This window comes from Panthera leo, chromosome A2, assembly GCF_018350215.1.
Source record: "Panthera leo isolate Ple1 chromosome A2, P.leo_Ple1_pat1.1, whole genome shotgun sequence".
NCBI classification, from domain to species: Eukaryota; Metazoa; Chordata; class Mammalia; order Carnivora; family Felidae; genus Panthera; species Panthera leo.
Window position 1 is genome coordinate 23,597,921 of NC_056680.1, and position 16,783 is coordinate 23,614,703.

Genomic DNA, 16,783 nt, shown 5'->3' on the forward strand with positions numbered 1-16,783 from the left:
ACTGGCATGTGATAAGGAAGTTCAAGGAAAACTCTGAAACCTTGGAGCTTCCTGTTTCTTCTCTGCCCTTCCCTTACTTCCGGTCTTTCCCCTCGCACGGGTCATTTTCTTTTCACTTTTGACATGTTCCAATTTTTAACCGGTTTAGAAGATTTTGATCAACATCAGTAATGAGAAGTGATGTTCACTCTCCATACCCATTCTCTGTGTGGAGGGCTCTTTCAGGCCATCAGCACTACTTACTTATGAAATTTCCCACAGAAACCTGCTCTTTCGTTTTTTAATCTCTCAACTCATTTGATACCAATCAGTAATCTGATGTCCTCTTCCTTGCTGGATTGAAAATTCTATGAGAACAGGGATCAGGTCAGTTTTGTGCACTATGTACCCCCAAACCCTAGCTGTATCCAACATGTCTTTTTATTCTGATGTTTTACATCAGGGTCCTTACTGACCTTAGGGAGACTGATCACCTGAGGGTCAGCTAGTTCTCAGAGATAATACATGACTTGGTGGCTTTCATATACAAACCAACTACCCTAACTACCCATGTCCTCTAACTACTTCCTTTATGGGGCACTCACAAGACTCTCAACACTCTAGGCTACTATTCTCTGCCCTAATCTCCCCAGGGCCAGGTACCTCTACTTCCCAGCGACTGCCAAAGTTACTCAAACTAGCCAATCCTAAGCCTGTTTACCCTGCCTTCTCTTTCTTTTCCAATGGAAACCACAATAAAGGCTCTTGCCCACCTTCCCCTAATCCCCTCTGCCTCCTGACTGACCCTGGTGCATCCCAGTGTGGCCCTGTGTGGCATGGCCTGCCTCCTCTCCCTTGGAACTGTGAGTAGCAAACTATCTTTCCAATGAAAGTTGTCTCCTGATCTCTTGGCCTCACCATACCTGAAAAATAATAAAACCTGTATTTTAAAACCCTAGCATATTACCCAGCAGACAGTGGGTGCTCGACTACTATCTGCAGGAGACGGGCTGACTGAATAAGTAGAGGGGTCTTCCAGCCCTGCCTCGAAACTTAAAAGTCCCCCCAGATTCCCTGTCCATTGTTTCCTTGGGCTTCTTCCTTCTTCATACCAGGCCACCACCTTGGCCAAAATTCAGGTGGTCCCTCCCAAACCCAGGGGGTGCTGTTCTTCCTGCCACCTGCAGGGTTTGTGTGGCCCAGGAAGGCGAGCCTGGTGGCGTTGCTGAAGGGAGAGGGTGTTGGGACATGGAAGGGCTTTTCTTGGCTGCCTGTCATCATGAGACATTCCAGCCAGCAAGGAGAACAAAGACAACAGCCAGGGAGCTCGCCTTTTATGGTTCCGTCCTGGCAGCACTTCAGGAACAGCCAGAAAGTAGACTGGGGGCCAGGCAGGCCTTGTCGCCTCACTTATGTGCATCCTGGCTGCGGGTCCTCCAGCTAGAGGAACACCGCTGCAAGGGGCACAATGGTCTGAAAGTGAGAGTGTGGCTATTGAAGGGACACCATTCCTGGCATTAGCTTTCCTCATGCCCATCTCTGGCATCTCCCATAAACATCTGGGCAGGCATCAGAAAGAAATAAAGCACTTCCAGGCTGAAATGACAGCAATGACCACTTTTTTTTTTTTTTTTTTTTTTTTTTTTGTCCCCTGGGGATATTTGGAATCTTCTACAAAATAATACATCATATTTATTGAGCAGTTACTACGTGCCAGGCACCATTCTGGGCACTTTGTGTGTGTGAGGTCACAATAACACTACAGTGGGGTATCACTATCCCCATTTTCATGGGGTTTGACTGGGGTAAAGGGACTTGCCCAAGTTCACACGGTGAGGATAGGGCCAGGTTTAAACTTGAGATACCTAGCTTTAAAATCTTTCCACCACACCACATGGCCTCCCTCTAACACCGAAATTCTGTTAAGCATTCAAAAACCTCAGCTGGGTGGCCTTGTAGGGCCTCAGTTTCCCTCTCTCTACTGTAAACAGGTTGCCCCAGATAATCTCACTAAAAGTCTTTTTATGTTTTATTATTTTGACTCAATAAGTGACACTTCTTTTTTTTAATTTTTTAAATGTTTATTTATTTTTTAGAGAGAGACAGAGTGTGAGTGGGGTAGGAGCAGAAAAAGAGGGAGACACAGAATCCGAAGCAGGCTCCAGGCTCTGAGCCATCAGCACAGAGCCCAATGCGGGGCTTGAACCCACAGACCGTGAGATCATGACCTGAGCCGAAGTCAGACGCTTACCAACTGAGCGACCCAGGTGCCCCAATAAGTGACACTTCTAAGCACTGCAGATTTCCTCTGGGAGCTAAAGAAGCTGCAGGGCATTTGAAGCCACTATCATCAGCTTTGTGACTTTGAGCAAGTGGCTCAACTTCTCTGAGACATAGAGAAGGGAACAAAGTAGTCTTGAATCAGGTTTGACTCCAAAACCCCAAGCTCTTTTTTGAAGAATTCTCTACCTGTACCACTTCCTTCCTCACCAGTATTCCTGTCTCAAAGTAAATATTTCTGGAATGTGATAGAATTACAGGACCCAACACATAAAAGTGTGGGTAAGGAATGGGCTTTGATGTTAGATAGCCTGAATTTTACCTCCACCACTTACCAGGAAGTATTTAGCTTTCTCTGTGACTCAATTCTCTTATCTGCAAAATGGTCACTGACAATAGTCATTGTTCCATAGATTTCCCTGAGAATCACCCGAGATGATGTATTTCACATGGAGCTGGGCGGCAGGAGCACTTAGTAAATGTTAGTCATTAATATGATTGTTGAACTTTATGATTTACTCTCTTCTTTGCATGCCTCCCACATCTGGAATGATGATGTGAAGAGAGCAACAGATGGGAGGGCAATCAGGGCAGCCGGGTCCACAGCAGCCATCTGGTAGCGAGCTGGAAGACGGCACCAAGAGGCAATGTCACGGCTAGTTGGAGGCAGGCTGTAAAAGGGAAGACTGGGGTAGCTAGAATGACCCATTGGGCTACCCCTTGTGTGATCCCTCACAATTATTACTTCCTCCATTTGCACAGCTAATGTCTGTCAGTCCCTTGGTCCTCTGCTTGCCTGAGTCAGCTGCCTGCACCTTCTTGAGCCCCTGGGTCCCTGCCCCATCTTCACTCTGCGTGCATGCAGTTCAAGTATCTAGGAAGCCTGCCACAGGCCATCAGCCTCGGTAACAGTTGGTTCTGTCCACAAACTATGAATTTCCACAGTCTTAACATGCATAATTTTCCTACCTTTAAGGTTTTCTAAAAGGAGAATACAGTTTACATTTGCATTTACTACTTTTTAGCCCTATGGATAGAGCTCTGGAGAGTAGGTTCTGTTATTCCCATCTGACCAATGAGGAAACGGGTCCATACAGGTGAAATGACTTACCCAAGGCTTCAATGCCAAAGGGCCTTAATTGAAACCCACGCCCAAAGGACTTCCAAACTCTTCCTGTTTTATGTACAACATTTGGTAGTGTTCCTCTCTCAAATCCCCTATGAAATCTTTGATAGGACCTTCTTTGCCAAAGTTGCTTGAGGAAATAGTGCAATAAAACAACATTTTCTCTCCCAAGTCATCTGGCCAATGCATGAACCTAAGTAAAAGGATGCAGAGAATAGGCCATCCCATGGGTGACGAGCTTTCTGCTACTAGGTATGTCCAAGAGGAGAATGATGCCCACGACGGGGGTATCAAGGAAAATTCCTGCGGCTTTGGGTCTGTCACCCACCAGCACATGACCTGGGGTGAATCACTGTGCCTCTCTGAACCTCCACTGGCTTCATATTCTGTATTATATGAAATGAGGGTAAGAGGCTTATAGAGTTGAGGATTCAAGATGTCTGCTGGGTGACACTCACAAGAGAGCTCAAATGAAGGTGGCCTTGTTACCATGACTGTGATCATCGTGTCTGCTCCCTCAAGCCCCAAAGTCCCATAACTTCTCTTGAGAGAGTCAGAGACAGATGAACTATCACCAGTCCCCATCAGACACAGGTCAGAATGGGCCCTGTGTTTCCATAGACCAGTTCAAAGGCCCTAGCTAGTTCCCTGTGCCACACAAACACCCCCTTGTCCATGATAGAAAAACCACACACCAAAGGAGTGGTAACTTTTGGTTCCCTCTTCTGAGCTATTGGCTCATAAACAGTTGTTAATAAAGGAAAGGGCATTTCGGCATTGCAAAAGTACCCTGATTTATTCCTCAAAAATGTGTACACTTAAAATTCTTCAAGGGAGATAGATCTACATCGATATTTAGATATCTAATTTTACAGATGAGGAAACCGAGGCCCAGAGAGGTGAAGGGATATGCCCAAGGGCGATGATGCAGCAGGACCTGAATCTAGGTCTGCTGGGCTCCAAGTACTTGCCCCTTGGCATTCTGTATGTCACCAACCTGAGGCTTCTTCCTAGCTCTAGAGCAGAAGCAGGAGATGGGCTTTCTCTTTTTAACTCTCAGCCAAGACGACAGGTAGTTAACCAGCTCTGAAGCAGGCCCATCTTGTGGGCCTTCCCACTGGCTGACATCCCTTTCAGTCACCTTATAGCTTCCGCGGACGATCTCTTCCTGGTTTCCTGTCCTACCGAACCATGCTGTAAAAGTACAGCTCCCAAGTGGTGACAAGCACAGTGACACAGCATCATGAGATGCTTGAGGGAGAATCTTCTAGGGGGTGATATCACACCCTCAGGGCCCCCTGGCCTTTTCTGAGCCCTATTTAGAGTCCCTAGACCATGGCTCTGCTCTCTCTGTCCAGAGGAGGGACTTGTCACACTTGGTCCTAGACAGCTCAGGTGATAAAAGATCAAAAGGCAAGCTGAAGCCTGTGGCTTGCCAACAGGCTATTGTCTGCCCTGTCTCCAGAGCCGCCTTCCTTCCAGCCTTGGAGGCCAGCAAGCAGCCCCTCTTGCTTGAGGGTCACCTTCTCTTTCACAACTGATTTAAAAAAAATCCCCTCTTGCTCTTAATTGCACGCTGTGTGTTCAGATTTCCTGAAGTTCATGAACTGCTGTGAAATTTAAGACAAGTCTGCATTCCCACTGCATTGCTACTTTTTAATTCTAAATTCCACCCACCTCCCTAGGAAAAAAAGAAAAAAAAAAAAAGCCAAGCTGAGTCAAAGAAAATTTATGCCAGTTGAAAGGAGAAGGCCAGCCCCAAATAATTCTACTAATAAAAGGGCAGTGAGAAACAGGGTAAAAATAATAAGGTTATATCCTCATAAAGTTCCTTTATTTGTGATTCCCAAGGTACTTGGGGAACACTAGCTCATCAGGGCAGGGTCCCAAATGTAGCATCTGCTCCCAGTGGTTGCCTCCATCGCTCCGGGGGTTCTATAAACACAGGATTGTAGCACTTGAGAGCCTTCGAGGTGGGTTGGTGGGAAGTGCAGACCAGAGGATTTTATAGCAGGAGAAAGAGGTGCCAAAAACCCTAAAGACTTCCCCATGGTCACCTGATGAGTCAGGCTGAAGCCCAAACAGAGCCCAGTCACGAACTGCACTCTAGGCCTTGGAGAAGAACCCACTTTGCGGTGGCCACAGGCCATTAAGAGATGCTTTGTAATAAAAAGACCATGTCCTGGAGCACTTCATGGGGCCTCCACAGTCCTATGAAAGAGGCAGAGCACCCCTCCCAAGCCACGGGGTTAAAGGAAACGGAGGAGATTGGACAGAACATCAAGCATGAGTTAGGATGAAAACTTCAGAGCAGAGCTTTCCTAGGGCAAGCACTTGCTCAGGCCCCTGTTTGTCTGAGGCACTGGAGACGAAGGGGAACAAAGGAGACAGGGCCCACCTCAGGGAGCTTATCATCATCCAGGGGGAGCTTGTGGGTGAACAGCAGGCTCGAAACAAGTAAGACTGTGGTGAGTGCTGCAGTGGGCAGGAAGGAGGTCTGCCCACATAGGGCCAGCTCCTCTGAGCTGCGTCTCCCCCACCTGACCTCTGCGGTAGCGGTGGACCAGCTGATTTCCTGCAGTTCCTCTCGCACCACACGACCGCCAGAGGGTGAGAACAATGCAGTCACTCCCCTGTATGAAAGCCCTCTGCTGGGGCACCTGCATGGCTCAGTCATTAAGGCTCTGACTCTTGATTTTGGTTCAGGTCGTGATCTCGCGATTCATGAGTTCGAGCCCCACATCAGGCTCTGTGCTTACAGCTCGGTAGAGCCTGCTTGAGATTCTCTCTTTCCTCTCTCTCTGCCCCTCCCCCGCTCTCTCTCTCTCTCTCTCATTCTCTGTCTCTCAAAAATAAATAAATAAACATTAAAAAAAAGAAAAGAAAAGCCCTCTGTGGTTGCTCCCATCATGTGTACCAACATCCAAACTCCAGAGTCTGGCCCCTGCCTCTCTCCCAGACCTCTTCTCCTGCCATTTCCTTCCTACTTCATTATTCCACCAACCCTGACCTGTGGCCTTCATACATGCTTCTCTCTGTACCAGGAAAGTTCTTGCCTCAGCTCTTTCCACAGTGCATCCTCTCCATCATTCAGGGGTCTGCTCACCTGTCTCCTCAGAAAGGCCTTCATCCAGGGGCACCTGGGTGGCTCAGTCGGTTGAGCGTCCGACTTCAGCTCAGGTCACGATCTCACGGTTCGTGAGTTCGAGCCCCGCATCAGGCTCTGGGCTGACGGCTCAGAGCCTGGAGCCTGCTTCCGATTCTGTGTCTCCCTCTCTCTCTGCCCCTCCCCCATTCATGCTCTGTCTCTCTCTGTCTCAAAAATAAATAAACATTAAAAAAATAAATAAATAAAAATAAATAAATAAAAGAAAGGCCTTCATCCAGCTTCTTCTACAAAGTAGCCCGTGCAAGTCCCTCCCTATCATGTGACCCTGTTTTCTTTCCTTCAAGGCAGTTGTCCCTTTCTGAAATACCCTCCTGTATTTGTTCACTTACACGTCACCAATCTCCCTGTATTAGTTAGCTATTTAACAAACTGCCCCAAAACTCAGTGGCTTAAAATAGCAACCATTTATTATTGCTCATGCATCTACAGGTTAACTGGATAATTCATTCGGTCCTGGCTGGGCTCATCCGTGTGTCTACAGGGGTTTATTAGATAGCTCTGCTGATCTTAGCTGGGCTGTTTCACATGTTTGGGGGTTGACTGACTGTGACCTAGTATAGGGTGGTCTTGACTGGGACAACTCTGCTCTCCTCTAAATGGCCCCTGATCTACCACCAGGCTAGCATGGGCTTGTTTTCATGTGGCTAGGCAGAGTTGAGAGAGAGAGAGAGAGAGAGAGAGAGAGAGAGAGAGAGAGAGAAACCACTCACAAGGCCTCTGAAGGCTTAGGCTCAGAACTGGCATATCATCATTTCTACCACACTTTGATGGCTAAAGAAAGTCTCAAGATGAGTCCAGATTCAAGAGGAGGTGCAACAGAATTCCACCTGTGTTTGGGAGGGGCTGCAAAACCACATTGCAGAGGGTACAGATATGTGGGTCCTGAAGAATGGGGACATTCTGGCAGTCGACCTACCATATTCTCCTTCTACAGTGTAAGTTCCATGAGACAAAGGGCCTCAGTGAGCACCTACCATGCACTATGCACAGATTTAACCATCCTCTTACAGCGTATACATAGTTCACAAACTGGGTTTGGTGGGTTCATCGATTTTTTAAAAAAGTGGCACATACCCCCTTATGACACTGGATTCTGGGACAAGGTTGTGTTCTGGGCTAGACAAGTTACAACAGGCGTCTGCTGTATGGAGCTGTTCTACACTGGGAGACATATCTGCCCCATGGGATACCAAAATCCACGTAATAACAGGTCATGTTATAATGAGGTTTCACTGCACATGCTTGCTCTCCATTTAAAAGACAGCAGGCCCTGCCAGCTCTTCCTCCAGCTGCTGGCTTCAGACCTCTCTTTCCAGAAGGATAAGAACTACCTGTCAAAACGCAAAGCTCTAACAATGAAATATACAGCGCATGCTGTGGGAAAGCCCTCGCTTTACTTCCACAGGCCGCAGCTGGTGTGCACGGCTGAAATGATTCATTCCTCCATCCAGCAAAACAAGTCCGTTTACAGGGTCTCCTAAACAGAACACATCCTCAACCTTTCACATGCTCTGCATTCGGCTCATGATTTAACCTCCTTGTCGTTGAAGAGCGGCAGACTCAGCGCTGGAACAGGAGACTTCTTCCTGCATTGCTCTCTGCTCCAAGGCAATATACTGTTACATTTCTAGGAAATGGGAATGTCTCTTAACCCCTGCTTCAAGTACCTACACATTCCACGCTGCGGTGCTTCATGGAATACCTCCACAGCAGTGGTCAGGGTTTCAAACAATACAGCCCACAGCCGCAGGGACACCGGAAGAAAAGTCAAAAGGTGATACAGTTTGGAGATGATTGTGCGTTTGAGAGGAGGCAAAAAGACCAAAGCAAGAAAGGTTTTTGCCACAAGTGCCAAGAGTGAATGTAAATGCCACTTGATAGCAAACCTAAGGGCACCTTTCTCTGGGGCAGCTTGAATCCTAGAGGGTTCCGTTTGGGGAAGGGGCAGTGCTGCTAGAGGCAAATAAGAAGGCTATCACTGGGCTGAGAACCCAAAGGCAAGAGACCTATTTCAGTCACAAAAAGAGCAACAGCTTTTCAGTGTCAGGGAAATCTGGAAGAAAAGACGGAGGATGGAGACCAAAAGAGGCTGAATTAATTTCCTTTGGAAATCACTGCTTGGTTCAGGGGTCCTCAGACTGTTACCTATTCCCATGAGAGCCTTGAAATCATTTCTCCAAATCACAGGTGTTAATTGCTTTCATAAGGGCGCTGGCTGGAGCAGAATCCAAGAGCTTGGGGAGTGTGATTTCCTCATTTCTCTGGGCCTGAGCAATGCTTCAGTTCCCGAAGGTAAGCATCTTGACTGACTCTATATAGTTTTGATCCCTGAGATGCTTGTCTGCCTCAAACCTGCCCAGGGCATTACTGGTCCGTTGGTTCATTACATACAGATTGAATACCCCTAATATATGCCATGTACTGTTCTAGGCAGAATGAACAAAACAACCCATATGCTTGCCTGCCTGGGGCTTATAAACAAAAACTAGTGAAATACAACAGTATGTCTGATGATGATGAGTACCAGATAAAACAGGGAAGGGGGTGGAGTTTATTTTTAAATTGAGTGGTCAGATGAGGCCTCATTAAGTAGGTGACATCTGAATAAGGACTGGAATGAGGTGGTTGAGTGAGCCATGTGGTCATCTGGGGGAAGAGAATTACAGGCAGAGAGAATAAGCAGTGCAAAGGCCCTGGGGCAGTAGATGCCTGGCTTGTTTGAGAAGTCTCTCTGAGGTCAATGGTGAAAGGGAGGATGGGGATGGGAAAGAGGACACATTGTAGAGAGACCTTGTGAGACACCAATTTAAGGATGTGCTCCTCTAACGAGGAGGCAGGGCTGAGTGATTCCTATCAACCCTCAAAGAAGTCAACTTCAGGATGAACAGTATACAGGGGAAACAAAGGTACTATCAATCTTTCTCTTTTCAAATACTTGAGCCATCATTTTCCCACTGCCCCTTCCTTTAAAAAGAAAGGTAAGTGTGTGAGAGAAAACAGAGTCTATAAAAATAGACATGCAATAATATCATTTAGTCCTGCCATGGGGCAAAAAGGTGAGATGTTTAGGGGTCATTCATCAGGGTGAGTTTATAGACTGTGTAACTTTGGTAAGACAGTAATTACACTGAAGGGTTGTTAACCCAGGGAAGTCACCCAGAGGTGGGGCTTTTAGACGTGTAAGCATAAGTCCTGCATGGCAGGAAAGGTGGCAAGGCGTGAACAGAAGGCATTCAATGCTTGTGTCCAGCACTGTTTCCAAGTGAAAGTCAAGGTGACAGCAGACACAGCAGGGTTCCTGGCCAGTGCTCCCTGCATCCTCACTCCACGGGCTGCAGATAGTGCCTGTGGCCCTTCTGAGATGGTATACAACATTTCTTATGTGCTGCATGCTTTTCCCTTGGAAAAGGGTCCAGAGCTTACCAGAAAATTTCATGACCTCCTCCAAAATGAAGAACCACTGACTTTGCATACAGCAATCTCTATTCTTACTTCTAGGTCAGCAGATGACTCCCTGTGATCAGGGAGAGCATAGCCAACATCTTCATATTACAGGGGTCTTTATTCAGGGTCATGAGATGCACCATTTTAGCCCAATACCCAAGAACTTGGATTGTCACATGCATGCTGTCCCCTCCTTTCTCCCAAATCCAACTGGCCCCAAGCATTGTCCAGTTATCCAGCTGAACACAAACTCTTATTCACCTCCTGGCTGCACAATGCTGTTCCTGTTGCTTGGAACACTCTTCCATGCTTTTCATATAGCTGTCACACTTCACTCAAGTCTTAGCTAAAACAACATCTCCTGTAGGAGGCAATTAGACTAGGTTATGAACCCTGATAGCATCCTACATGTCCTTTGTCATATCCCATCAGAGTTTATCCTGAGCTCTGATTTCACAGAACCCTTCCCTGCTAGAATGTAAGCTCTGTGAGGGCAGGAAGTTGGACTCTCTCCCTCGGTACAGAACCTTGGATCTAGTAGGCACCCAATAGGTATTTCTAGATGAATGGATGGATAGGTATGCTGATCAATTACTCTTCTCAGAGAGGCCAGTTCTTCTGGACACCAACCTGCTCCCCTCCCCAACCAGTGGCCAGGCTCCACAGAATGGTCTACTACAATCTTCAAAAGGTTGTTCTTACAGACCTGGGTAGTTACACCCAGAAGATGGCTATCAATCTTTTGTGGTAGAATATTGTTTTTAATTTTTTTAGTGTTTTTTTTTTATTTTTGAAGAGATAGAATGTGAGCAGGGGAGGTGCAGAGAGAGAGGGAGACATGGAAACCGAAGCAGGCTCCAGGCTCTGAGTTGTCAGCACAGAGCCTGACATGGGGCTCGAACTCACAGACTGCGAGATCATGACCTGAGCCAAAGTCGGACGCTTAACTGACTGAGCTACCCAGGTGCCCCGGTAGAATCTTTTTTAAAAAAATTATTGATCTACCTCAAAAACTGAATTTTGCACAGTTGATTGATTCCCATTTCAGGTGAGTTTTTAAGCAAGCCCAAACTACGGGCTGCCTTTGGACCGTATCAGTCTTCACAACTCTATACGGCGGTCCTTCTGTAGGACTGCTAGCCCAGCCTTCCCATGCTGGAAGGAATAAATGCCGAGCATAATCTTGAGAGCATTTGTTAAAACAGACAGGATGACACAGGTGGCCTGAGTCCAAATGTAGACTCTATTACAAACCAGCTAAGGGCCTTGGAAGAACATCTAGCATCTCTGAGCCTGTTTCCCTGGACTTAATTGACTCAATGTACCTCATGGTGGATAAGATTAGGGGCCTTCAGAAGCAAAGTCCTGAGTTTGAATTCTAACTCAACACCTGCCAGCTGACTGGTCTTTCACAGGTTATGTGATCTTGTGAGCTTCAGTTTTATCATCTGGCAAGGTGGGACTAATAAAGGTTTATTGCAAAAATATCAACTGAGACTGAATAGAGTAAGTACTAACTAGTTATTGTACCAGCATCATTATTGGGGTATCCTCAGAGTTGTTGTTATGCTATGTAGACCAGTACATAATGGTACAGCTATTCTGCAAGCTAAGCCAGAGAGAGAGAACTTGAGTCCTTTCCTTTAGGTTACCCAGTCTTTAGAGTCAAAGCAAAATAACATTCTTACCCACCAAAAACCGTCCTTTAGTCTCTTTGCATTAGTGAGTATGAATCTAGAGAAATCACATGGGAAGCGTTAACTCCTGGCTAGTTTCCAATGTGGAAGCACTCATTCATTCATTCATTCACTCACTCAGGGAAGAAGATGAGAAGGCACTGGGCGATACCAGCTTCCCTAATAGTTTACCGAGTGCAATTCTAAGTCAGCTACTATCAGACACATGGGCTGGTGGAAACTGGGGGCCATGAGAAATCTGGGCTCTTCTGAGTATCCAAGGGCTCACTGAGCTGCTTCTCCCACTGTGGTCCTCAAATGGCAGCAGAGGGCCACGCAGGAGTCCTAGCCAGCAAGTCTGACCATACTCCAGTCTCTACCCCACTTCCCCAACACGGGCACAGGGCTCAGGAGTCCAACTTCCCAAGACTTCCTGGGATAGAATTTCAACTCCTCCACATATTAGTTATGCAACTCTAAGTAAGTCACCCAACTTCCCCAAGCCTTAGTTTTCTTATGTGGAAACGTGTAATAAATGCTGCATCATCCTCAGAGTGACTGCAAGGATTCCAGGAGAGAATGTAGAGAAAGCATCTCTTTAACTGTGCCTCGCACAGGGAAAGCACTTAGTAGACAGCCATTATTGGTAGCAGTAATGGGAGCTTCAGAGGCCCCACCATGTAGCCTACTGATAAGAGCTCAAGCTCTGGAACCAGGTGACCTGGGTTTTAAGTTTAGGCCTGCTACCTTGTTGTGTGCCTAGTTGTGGGTCACCTGGGGCAAGGTACACTTAACCTCCCACAGACTCAGCTTCCACATCTGCAAAATGGAACCAATGACAGCACCCACCCCCTGGAGTTCTGATAAGGACTCAGTGAGTTAATAGTCAGGAAGCCCTCAGAGCCAAGCCTGCTTTATATCGATACTCTCTAAAGACAGGATTACTACTAGCCATTCATGCCAGGTGTGGCCTTGGTTCTTGGCTCTACCCCTGCCTCACTGAGACTCAGAGGAAAGGCAATTCCCCTCAATTAGATGAGGGCTTTGAAACCACACATTTCTTTCCTTCCCACTCACTCCACTTAATATGGAGACTCGGAGGCACTGGACGGACTTTGCATAGGCCAAAGACTCCCCTCTCGCTTCCACATGTCATTTAAATGGGCTATTTATGACCTTGCTCTTTACAGCTGTGCATCCCGCTCTGGTGAGGAGAAGCAGCCATGGCCTACATCCCTCTGCTAAGGCTGCCTTTTTCAGGAGACCCCCAAAGCAGAGTGTGGAGAGAAGGATGTACGCGGGAAAGATAACATAAAACAGAGAGGGGCAGTTCCTTACTGAACTAGGAAGATTGGCAGGGGATCTCCACCTGCAAACTGGAATCACCCAGGTAACATTCAGGCATCCCCACCCAGAGAGGTTGGTGTCCAAATGAATGGCTTGTCTCAAACTGAGCAGAGGCCCTGGTTTTATTGCCAAGTCAGTGGACAACGAGAACCAGACTTGCCTGCAAAATGCCCGGGGTGTTACAAATCCAAATACGGTCTTGTCTTTGCTGTTTAGGGAGCCTGATGTATGTCAGTCCACTTGGCGGGGAGGAGCTCGGGCAGAAACTGGGGCCTTCCGTGCTGACTCCTACTCCTGCTGGGGTGCCTGAGATTTGGTTATTTGAGTTCCCCCGTTTATTGTGAAATTTAAGTGCCGCTGTCTATTCAGCTCAGGTTCTCTGGTTTGTTCTGAAATAAACAGCCACCACTATGGTCTATTTGTGCTGTCAACCAGGCAGCACTTGGCAAGATGAGGTAACAGTTTTAGGACTACATTTCTAAAAGGGGCCTTCATGGGGTCTCCTGTTTCTCCTGTGTTAAGGCTCAGGGTTTTTGCAAAAGAAAACTGTCCTTGGGTATCAAGTGACCCCTTAAATGGCTAGGCTTTACTGCCGCTGACCTGGGGCTTCATTCAGTCAAATGCTCTTCCAGCAAAGCAGCTCGACAGTTGTAACCTCAGGGAGGTGATAGGCCCATAATCATCCAACCAAAGGTCCTAAATTTTGAAGACAATTCCCAGTATACCCCCCTTACTCCTATAACCGCTAGAACTCATTTAAAAAATGAGATCTTTGTCATAGGGTATTGCTTAAGATAATAAGTAAGATTTCCACTTGAATTCTCTTGTTAGAGCTCATTGGGGACTTCACCCTGGAAGATAACAAAACACCAAACCATATCAGTATGTTTAATTGTTATTCCCAGTCATCCGGGCCAAGGGTAGGGCTACTGAGGGGTCTCTGTGGGTTTGCGGTTTTTCTGACCCCAGTCTTTCCTTTGTGGCCATGTGAACCACCTTCTTGATTATTAAGAACACAGAATGACCTAGAAAAATCCGCAGGTTTCATGGAAATGAAAGATCCACAAACAAACACAGCTGGTTTCAGCTTTGATGCTGATAAACAAAGCAAGGCAGAGCAGAACCGCAGAACGAAAATCAAAAAACCAGACTGAAAACAAGAAAAGAAAATCCTTCTTCTCAGCCTGTAGACGTGGGAGGGAGGCTCAAGGAAGCTTTGGAAAGGGCAGTGTTTGAGAGCAGGGCTTCCCGAAGGGGAGTCTGGGAGCCCCCAGGCTGTGCCCTGGTTCACACAGAGGAGCTGGCAGCAGGCCTGACATCCAGGGCACTGGTGCACCCAAGACGACCCTGGGCCAGAGAAAGAACAGTGATTATGGGGGTGGGGGGAGGAGTAGGTAGGGCAAGAACCAAGACAAAACCAAGTGGCGAAGGGGGCTGACACTTCCCAAAAGAGAGCAGATTCGGTGGATGGGACCCTATTCTAAAACAGGAGAATAACATATTTATAAGAGGAGAAAAGCAGACACCCACAAACTTTCCTCAGATGCAGGAGGATGATGTTGGCATTTAAATGCCCCAAAGAAGCTCTGGAAAGCCAGGGAAAGCAATATGTGGAGTGGCTTTTGGACTGGGGGTCTTCCCCTGCATTTTCAACGTTAATTCCAAACCATCGTAGACCAGCATGAAGGTGAATTCCAGCCATGATGCCTGGAGAAACACTATTCATAGGTCCCATGGTACTCTGGGAAAAGATTTATAACTAAAGTGTAAGCTTATGTTACTGCATTTGACCATCACAGCCAAAAAATGCAACTATTATGAAAAGCATCTTACCTGGTGGACATTTCCTCACTCTGCGTTCACAAACAAACTGAGTTGGTGACTGAGTCGGTGACCTCTTTAGCCATTATTAATTTTTTAAAAAGTGCATTTAAAACTAATATTAGTTCTAACTGTTCTCAAAAAAAGATTGTATATTTTTAATCAAAATTGAAAATTATATTTAAAACATTTATATGCCCACCATCTAGTAGAATAAATAAATCTTAACATTTTGCCATATTCCATTCAAATCATTTCCTTTAATTTAAGCCCCCATCCTTGATTTCCTAGTGTGACTGAAGTAAACACTGAACTGAAGTTGGAGAGTGTTATTTTGGTGCGTGTTTGTTAAATGTTTAATACTGTTGTGCTCTACATATTCATTCAAGAATAAATGTAGAATAAATCTCAAGTCTAAAAATTTTAAATGTTATCATACCACATTTATCACTATTAAACATGCTTCTTTCAGTCAACATTATGTTTTTGCAATTTATCCATGTCAATGTAATTGGTTCAAGTGCATTGTAATGCTATGATGTATGCTATTGCATAATATACCAGAACTCCTATTGATGAATATTTGGATTGTATCCAGCTTTTTGCCATTACAAAGCTTCAAGGATGCTAACTGCACATGTCCTCTCATACACAGATTCAAGCAGTTCCCTGGGGTGTATACCTAGAGGTCGAATTGCTATGTCATGGTGAATATCTAACTTAAACTTGACTAGATATTGCCGAGTTGCACTCCAAAGTGGTTGTAAAATCCACACCAGCAGTCAGGGCAACGCACTTTCCCTGTGGTGTAGAGTGTTACTTATCTTGTCTGCTGAGCTGCTGATAATACTGTTCAGTGGTTTCTATTGCCAGGCGTTGGGCTAAGCTATTCACAGATACTATTCCATTAATTGTCCCATGTAATACTAGCACTGACCTTATAAAACAGGTTTTATCAATCCCATTTCACAGACAGGAATCCGGGCCTGGAGAGGGAAACCACTGAGGGTCAACCTGACAGCAAGTGATAGGTTGGTAATAGCAACCAGCTGTGCCTGGCTCCAGAGTTCTTAAAAAGTCAATACCATTGCCTTCAAAACTACAAAAACATCTTTTTTCACTGACCAGACACATGATTTGAAGTCACAGAGAAGGTACCCAAGTGACTAAAAAACTGGTACACATCCCTAGGCTGAACCCAGAGCTCCTGACTCCTTACTCACAACCTGAGGCTGGTGCAAATGTCAAGGCTGTTTCCTTGGCCATTTTCCCCAAGGAATCAGCAGAAGGTTCCAAGCTGGGTGGCGTGAAGGGCAGACATCCTTGCTTCCCGGCCCAGCTGTAATGGTATTCACAGACCCTAGCCCCTTCTTCCAGGAACAGTCCTCCAGCCAGGGCCTCCTCCCCATCAATCAGGGTGCTATGGAGTGCATCAGTCATGCAAGCCATTTGGAGCATTTTTCCAAGAGAGGGAACAACCTCATAAAGTCTCAGCAATTGAATCAGAACAAATGGATCCTAAAGATGGCTTTCGACTCAGGCCCCAGTAAGCCGACGGAATGTTAAAAAGACACATGAACCTCAGAAGTGAAAGCAGAGAGCACGAGCGAAATCCCCTTGGCCTGATGAATCAATTCCAGAAAAACCCTTTCACCTGGTCCCCATCCATCAGCACCAGACTCAGAAGATGGGAAATGGTGGCTCTCACTCTTAGCACCTCTGTGTTACAGTTACCCATACTGTACTTTGAGTGTGGTCAAAGAAAACCGACCCTGGGACAGAGACCAGGGAACCCTGACTTGGGAAAAGCGTACAGCAAAAAAGTGGGATTCTCCCTTCCCACATGAGATCCGGGGATGCTGACTTTCTGATCAGATTCCTATGGAGCAGGAGCTGTTCTCTGATGCTTTGGTTTTAGTTCACAGAAAGACACTACTGGAT